At 31.0% G+C, this 7,556-nt stretch overlaps 2 non-coding genes across 2 annotated transcripts; both read left to right on the top strand.

Annotated features, from left to right (window-relative positions):
* The first annotated feature begins 949 nt into the window (after positions 1–949).
* TRNAR-UCU lies at positions 950–1,022 on the top strand. The gene has a single exon. It is a non-coding gene; the product is annotated as a tRNA-Arg (tRNA).
* A 2,131-nt stretch (positions 1,023–3,153) lies between these two features.
* On the top strand, positions 3,154–3,226 carry TRNAR-UCU. The gene has a single exon. It is a non-coding gene; the product is annotated as a tRNA-Arg (tRNA).
* The last annotated feature ends 4,330 nt before the right edge of the window (positions 3,227–7,556 follow it).

Below are 7,556 nucleotides of genomic sequence, written 5' to 3'. Positions count from 1 at the left end.
TTTTTAATGAGGCATGAGTATAATAAGATGATGGCCAATGGAGAACATTATTAATTAGTATGGCATCATCTAAAAAGTCTTCAGAAACAAGGAGGAGCACACGAACTTGATCTTCAATAATGTCTTTATCAGGGGGAGCATATATTGTACTCTTTTTCCCTTATTCAAAGTTTTTATTCCCATCGGGTTTTTCTTTGGCAAGGTTTTTAACGAGGCAATATAGTGTTCATTCTTTGGACATCCAAGGGGGAGTGTTATGAAATAAAAAGAAAATGGTGGATGTCCAAGCTATGATTTGAACCTTGGACCTATTGTTTAAAGCTCAAGACTCAATCCATTTTGCTGCTACAACTATTGAAGAATGCTTGGAGAACATTTAGCTGTATATAATGGTTGAAGAGCTAATTCAAGATGCAGACAAAAGCTAGGAGCTACAGGATTCGATCCGGTGACCATTGGGGCAGCTAAGCCTTTTCAGGCTTTAACAAATCCAACAATGCTATGTCAGCCATGAGGTCACCTACAGTATACAATATATTTATTTATTCATTTCCGGGTAATATAAATACCCCATCACTCCCTTGTAAATCATCCATCCCAGAAACATCAATACAAATGCTTCTTCCTCCTTCTCCATTTCAGTGTTCTTCATCTTTAGTTTAAGATTCTCAATTTCTTATTAATATCACAGTTATAATTAATATTTCATAACAAGGAGGGATTAAAAAATTATGCCAAAAAAAACAACAGTAATACTAAGATATTTAGCAAAAAAAAAATAAAATTATTAGTTTATATAATTTCTTCTTCTTCTTCTTCTTCTGGGCCAGAAGTGTTTGCATGTATACATACTACCATATTGCAAGTTAATTGCGGTTTGCTGCCAACATTTTGCACCCTTATTTCGATTTTCCTACAAATAAAGATAATGTTCCACTTTTCACAACAAGCGCCCATGGCCTAATGGATAAGGCGCTTGACTTCTAATCAAGCGATTGTGGGTTCGAGTCCCACTGGGCGTGCAAATCGGTTTTTTGACGTTCCGCCCCCCTCTCCAGCCCAATACAGTGCGCCTCAAAAATCAAAATAGACCACGTCCGTAATATTGGCGTGTGACAAATTACTTTTTTAATAAAATTAGTAGAGATGTTGATGGAGGGCAAATTAGATCTCAATATACAAAATTACATTACTTAATATTCACAATTTTTAAATTCTATATTCACAATTTTTTTTATATAGATTTAAAAATTGTGTTATATTATTGAATATAGAGTTATGAAATTGTGAACATAGAACTTTGTAATTGTGAATATATAGTTCTAAAGGTGTGAACATAAAGTTCTAAAATTGTGAACATGTACCTTTGAACAGAAATATTTTGTCTTGTGTTGTGAAATTTGTACCTTTGAACAGAAATCATGTACCTAAATCAAATTTGAAAAATAAGTAAATATATAACATGCGTATGTTTTTTGTGCTGTAAAATTTTGTACCTTACGAATGTGAATTATGTACCTTGTCGTTTCGAATCAGGGTCACTTTGAAAAACTCTCTATGAATTCAAAAATAATTAACACTTTTNGTGAAAGCTTAATATTATCTCGACTTGAAAGATCGAGTATTTCTTTGAAAAGAAATTTATACACCAGTTAACCCATAAATGATTCTGGTTGGCTACTTAGACAAACCAATATATAATGGGTTACTTGGGTATTGGCTATTATTATTAGATCCCATGATGCCAAGTCCCAAAAACTGGTTGTACTATAATTTACACCATTGTTCTATAAGTGGACAATAAGAATAATGTTATGGGTATATTATGAAAATTGACTAGACATGATAATGTCAGTATTATACCCACGTGAGCTCTAAAAAGAGTCACGCAATTATTATGAAATATATTTTCTCCATTGATAGTTGAACATGATTGTTCACAAAATCCCTCTATATTTTGAAGTTTAAAATAAGGGATTTGAAGAATGTTATCTTCAGGGGGAGCATAATGAATCACGAATATTATGCTCTGAAGTTTATGTTGGGGATATGGTTGTACTATTTTTCTCTTAGCTAAGTTTTTTTCCACTGGGTTTTCTTAGCGTAAGGTTTTTAATGAGGCAACCAGTGTAATACATAATTAAACATACCATGTACTCTTTTTCCCTCGGCTAGGTTTTTCCCACAGGGTTTTTCTAGCGAGGTTTTTAATGAGGCATGAGTATAATAAGATGATGGCCAATGGAGAACATTATTAATTAGTATGGCATCATCTAAAAAGTCTTCAGAAACAAGGAGGAGCACACGAACTTGATCTTCAATAATGTCTTTATCAGGGGGAGCATATATTGTACTCTTTTTCCCTTATTCAAAGTTTTTATTCCCATCGGGTTTTTCTTTGGCAAGGTTTTTAACGAGGCAATATAGTGTTCATTCTTTGGACATCCAAGGGGGAGTGTTATGAAATAAAAAGAAAATGGTGGATGTCCAAGCTATGATTTGAACCTTGGACCTATTGTTTAAAGCTCAAGACTCAATCCATTTTGCTGCTACAACTATTGAAGAATGCTTGGAGAACATTTAGCTGTATATAATGGTTGAAGAGCTAATTCAAGATGCAGACAAAAGCTAGGAGCTACAGGATTCGATCCGGTGACCATTGGGGCAGCTAAGCCTTTTCAGGCTTTAACAAATCCAACAATGCTATGTCAGCCATGAGGTCACCTACAGTATACAATATATTTATTTATTCATTTCCGGGTAATATAAATACCCCATCACTCCCTTGTAAATCATCCATCCCAGAAACATCAATACAAATGCTTCTTCCTCCTTCTCCATTTCAGTGTTCTTCATCTTTAGTTTAAGATTCTCAATTTCTTATTAATATCACAGTTATAATTAATATTTCATAACAAGGAGGGATTAAAAAATTATGCCAAAAAAAACAACAGTAATACTAAGATATTTAGCAAAAAAAAAATAAAATTATTAGTTTATATAATTTCTTCTTCTTCTTCTTCTTCTGGGCCAGAAGTGTTTGCATGTATACATACTACCATATTGCAAGTTAATTGCGGTTTGCTGCCAACATTTTGCACCCTTATTTCGATTTTCCTACAAATAAAGATAATGTTCCACTTTTCACAACAAGCGCCCATGGCCTAATGGATAAGGCGCTTGACTTCTAATCAAGCGATTGTGGGTTCGAGTCCCACTGGGCGTGCAAATCGGTTTTTTGACGTTCCGCCCCCCTCTCCAGCCCAATACAGTGCGCCTCAAAAATCAAAATAGACCACGTCCGTAATATTGGCGTGTGACAAATTACTTTTTTAATAAAATTAGTAGAGATGTTGATGGAGGGCAAATTAGATCTCAATATACAAAATTACATTACTTAATATTCACAATTTTTAAATTCTATATTCACAATTTTTTTTATATAGATTTAAAAATTGTGTTATATTATTGAATATAGAGTTATGAAATTGTGAACATAGAACTTTGTAATTGTGAATATATAGTTCTAAAGGTGTGAACATAAAGTTCTAAAATTGTGAACATGTACCTTTGAACAGAAATATTTTGTCTTGTGTTGTGAAATTTGTACCTTTGAACAGAAATCATGTACCTAAATCAAATTTGAAAAATAAGTAAATATATAACATGCGTATGTTTTTTGTGCTGTAAAATTTTGTACCTTACGAATGTGAATTATGTACCTTGTCGTTTCGAATCAGGGTCACTTTGAAAAACTCTCTATGAATTCAAAAATAATTAACACTTTTTAGTTGATTGTGAAGAAAAATCATGTAAATAAATGTAAACTATTCAATAACATATACGGAGTATCATTCTTCAAATAAATAAAAGTTTATTTATAGTAATTCTTCTATTTTGAATCAATTCAAATACGAAAATAGACCATGATAAAAAGTGAAAAAGATCACATCAAGAAAAGCTATCATTAGAGATTTTAGACAAGAGTGCAATAGTAAGTATTCTTCTCACTAATAGAAGAGTTTGGTCTTAAACAGTCTTTACAAATTTTTGAATACTACTGACTCTATTATAATGCAGTATCTGTTCATAATTACTTTCTCAACCTATTGAAGCACAAGAGTCAATATTGCCTGCACTGAGGTAATAGTCTTTACAAATTTATATAGTGGTATGTTTTATCCTTAGGTTAATTGATTTTTTATTTTTTATTTTTTCATTTGTCTTTATAATATATTATACTTTAGACATTGAAAATGGAGCCCTAACTTTTAAAGAGATTAAAGTCTAATTAAAGTAAGAAGCTTTTCTTGGGAGAGAATTGTTTGATTTGTTTCCCCTTCTATACATACACATAATCATTATAGTATTGTACAAGCTATTTATTTTGCTCCGTATATTATTATAAAATATTTGATCAAATTAAGAAGATAGTATATCTATCTTGTTTTGATGGAGACGAATTGAATGACAAGACAGCGATGATCTGGAGCTCAAGTTGGCCAAAAAAAACACATCATCGGTACATTTGTCTATAAGGTGTAAATAATAATAGTTGAATCGCAAACATGTGTATGATCATTGTATGGTTTCAAGAAAAGCTTAATATAATAATAAAAAATTTACAATAATAAAAAGACACTGTATCTATCACTATAAATAATAAAAAGATAATACTTCGTAACATATACTTTTAAAACAACTATAATTTTATTTACAAAAAGAATATGCTACGCACCCCTACCTTTTTTTTAATTTTTCCGTCCTAATATCATGGTTGAAAAATAGCTAGGTGCTCGGAGGGCGCCTAGTGCTTAGGGCGTTTAGATGGCAATTATTCTTTTTAAAAATTTGTTTAAAATTTTTAAATCTTTTAAAAACTAATAATTATAAACTATTTAATACTTTAATAGTTAATACTAAAATATTAAATATTAACATAAAAAATATTTAGAGTTTGAGCAATTTAGGATTATTTCGCTCAAAATGATGTCGTTTTAAGTTAAGTAACTTTAAAAAAAAATAATAGCTAATCGGCCGACTAGGCAACCTAGTCGGTGCCTAGGAGGCCTAGGCGGTACGGTTAGCGCCTAAGCGGCCTAGGCAATTTAGTCGGTCGCCTAGATCACCGATTATGGTGATACGCTAGGTGGGTGGCTAGCACCTAGCTGCCTAGGTGAGATTTTTGCAAAATTGCCTAATATTCACCTCTTAATGTGACCGTATCTATTCATTGTTTTCTTTTAATACTTAATTATTAAGTAGATTTATTTTTAAACTTGTGTAGAGTCAACCATGAATATAAAGGACTTTATTGTCACATTTGGAAGTAAACTTAGAAAGAAAATAAATAGTATTATTCTTTAAAAAAAATATCACAATATTGTTTTATCTCTATAATAATAGATACCACAATTCTTTAATATTATAGAATTTTTCATATACAATAGTTTATGTGTGTATGACTCACTAGGGTATAGGTGTGTGTATGTCGTTATAATTAGATACAAATTATTAATATACACAAAGTGAATGTGAATCATGCATCTTGAAGACATGATCCTTATCTTTAATCCGTATATAATTATGAAAAAGGCTACAATAATACTTTTGTTTACAATATTCTTTTCCAAAAAGTAATAACAAGATATTTTTATCATATCATAATTTTTCTTTCTTTTTTCAATCTTATCTTTTCCATTATTGAAAATAAATATGAGAGCTAACATGGGTGTATATATATGCGTGGAGTTCATGTGATAACATGCTCTTAGGTAAAAGTAAGGACTAAGGATTAATTTGGTACATTCATTTGGATAGATCAATAGTTGATTGCTGATGAAAGACAAGGAGAAAATGATTGGATCGGTTTTATAAATATTACAAACTTGAAAGTTTGTAATAATTATAAAATTGACCCTATATGTGTGTGCCAGAATTTGCTCAGGTGCGGGCGTGCAATTTAATCTGAGTCGTTGATAAAATCTAGATCAACGGCTCAAATCAATTTAATCTGAATCGTTGATATTTATCATTTTCACCTTAAGCACATACACCACGCACCTTAACCACACAAAAAAAGCACCTTAAAAACAAAAATCACGCACCTAAAGATTTAAAATGGCCGGAGTACCTAAAAATTATAACTGACGCACCTTAAATACAGAAATCACGCACCTTAAGTTTCAATAACTGGTGCACCTTAAGCACACAAATCATGCACCTTAAGAAGAAAAATCATGCACCTTAAGAAGTAAAACAACACATCTAAAGCTTTAAATCGACGCAGCTTAAGTTTCAACTTAAGTTTTCATTGAAGAATTGACACACCTTAACTACGCACCTGAGTTTGACCAATACAGAAATTTACCAAATTGCCTCCACGTTTTTTTTTAAATAATTGTAAATCCTATAAGTTAATTTTGGCAAGATCAATGGCTCTCCTCCCACCGCACAATCGCACCTGAGCACACCATCCGCATTTGAACCATATTATACACACACACATGAGCAATTCAATTATCAACTTAAACGTTTAGTTGAGATTAAACACATGCTTCAATTTGACATGCATTAAAGCCAACCTCATGTCAAAAGTCATAGATTTGAATCTCTTATCCGCGTCACTCGATAAAAAATTATTATGATATGCGGTCTTATCAAAAGTAATCCGCAGCTTAAGCTCGACAAATTTACATTCCTTATATAATTCTGCATACTCTAGTAAAACTTGATTCACATGTTGAGCTCTCTCAAAAAAACACCCTTTTAACAAGAGGACATGCTTTTATTTGACCTATCTTATATATGTGTGTGAAGATGCTTGCAAGTACTTGAATTAGTGATTTTTAATTGGAGGGATGCATTGCTAAGTCTTCAACTTGGGAATGATTGGGGAAAATGCAGAAGAAGCAAAAGAAATAAAGAAATTAATTAAATAAAGGAGAAAAGTATGACTTTTTCTTTTTCTTCTTTCCATTTGATTAATTAAAGCAAGTTAATTTCACATTTATCATCCACAGCAGCAGCCAGCAAGCAACATGATATTTGCCTTTTCCGATCCGAACCATCAAATATTTTAGCTGTGTATGTACTTTTTCTTTTCAAGACCATAATATATTTCAATCTTTTCAACGCATGAATACTCACCAAATATAATTATTAAAATTTCAATGACAATTACGTTGTCAAAATATGCACTCATGAGAAGAAAATTTACAATTTGAGACAACTTCTTAGTTGAGTTTGTGGTCGCACAAGGTCTTTTAATTTGTGGTCTAATATCAAGAGATACACGGCTATGATCTATACATCCATCTGCTAAAATTAAGAATATTACTAGCATAATATAATAGGAAATATATGGTCAAAGACAAATTAGTCCACCTAGAAGCATCCAACCATGACAATTGAAAAAAAAAAAAAAAAAAAAAAAAAAAAAAAAAAAAAAAAAAAAAAAAAAAAAAAAAAAAAAAAAAAAAAAAAAAAAAAAAAAAAAAAAAAAAAAAAAAAAAAAAAAAAAAAAAAAAAAAAAAAAAAAAAAAAAAAAAAAAAAA

Source organism: Ipomoea triloba, chromosome 10, assembly GCF_003576645.1.
Source record: "Ipomoea triloba cultivar NCNSP0323 chromosome 10, ASM357664v1".
Classification (NCBI taxonomy): domain Eukaryota; kingdom Viridiplantae; phylum Streptophyta; class Magnoliopsida; order Solanales; family Convolvulaceae; genus Ipomoea; species Ipomoea triloba.
The sequence above is the reverse complement of the archived record's forward strand: the minus strand, read 5'-3'. Positions and strand labels throughout refer to the sequence as shown.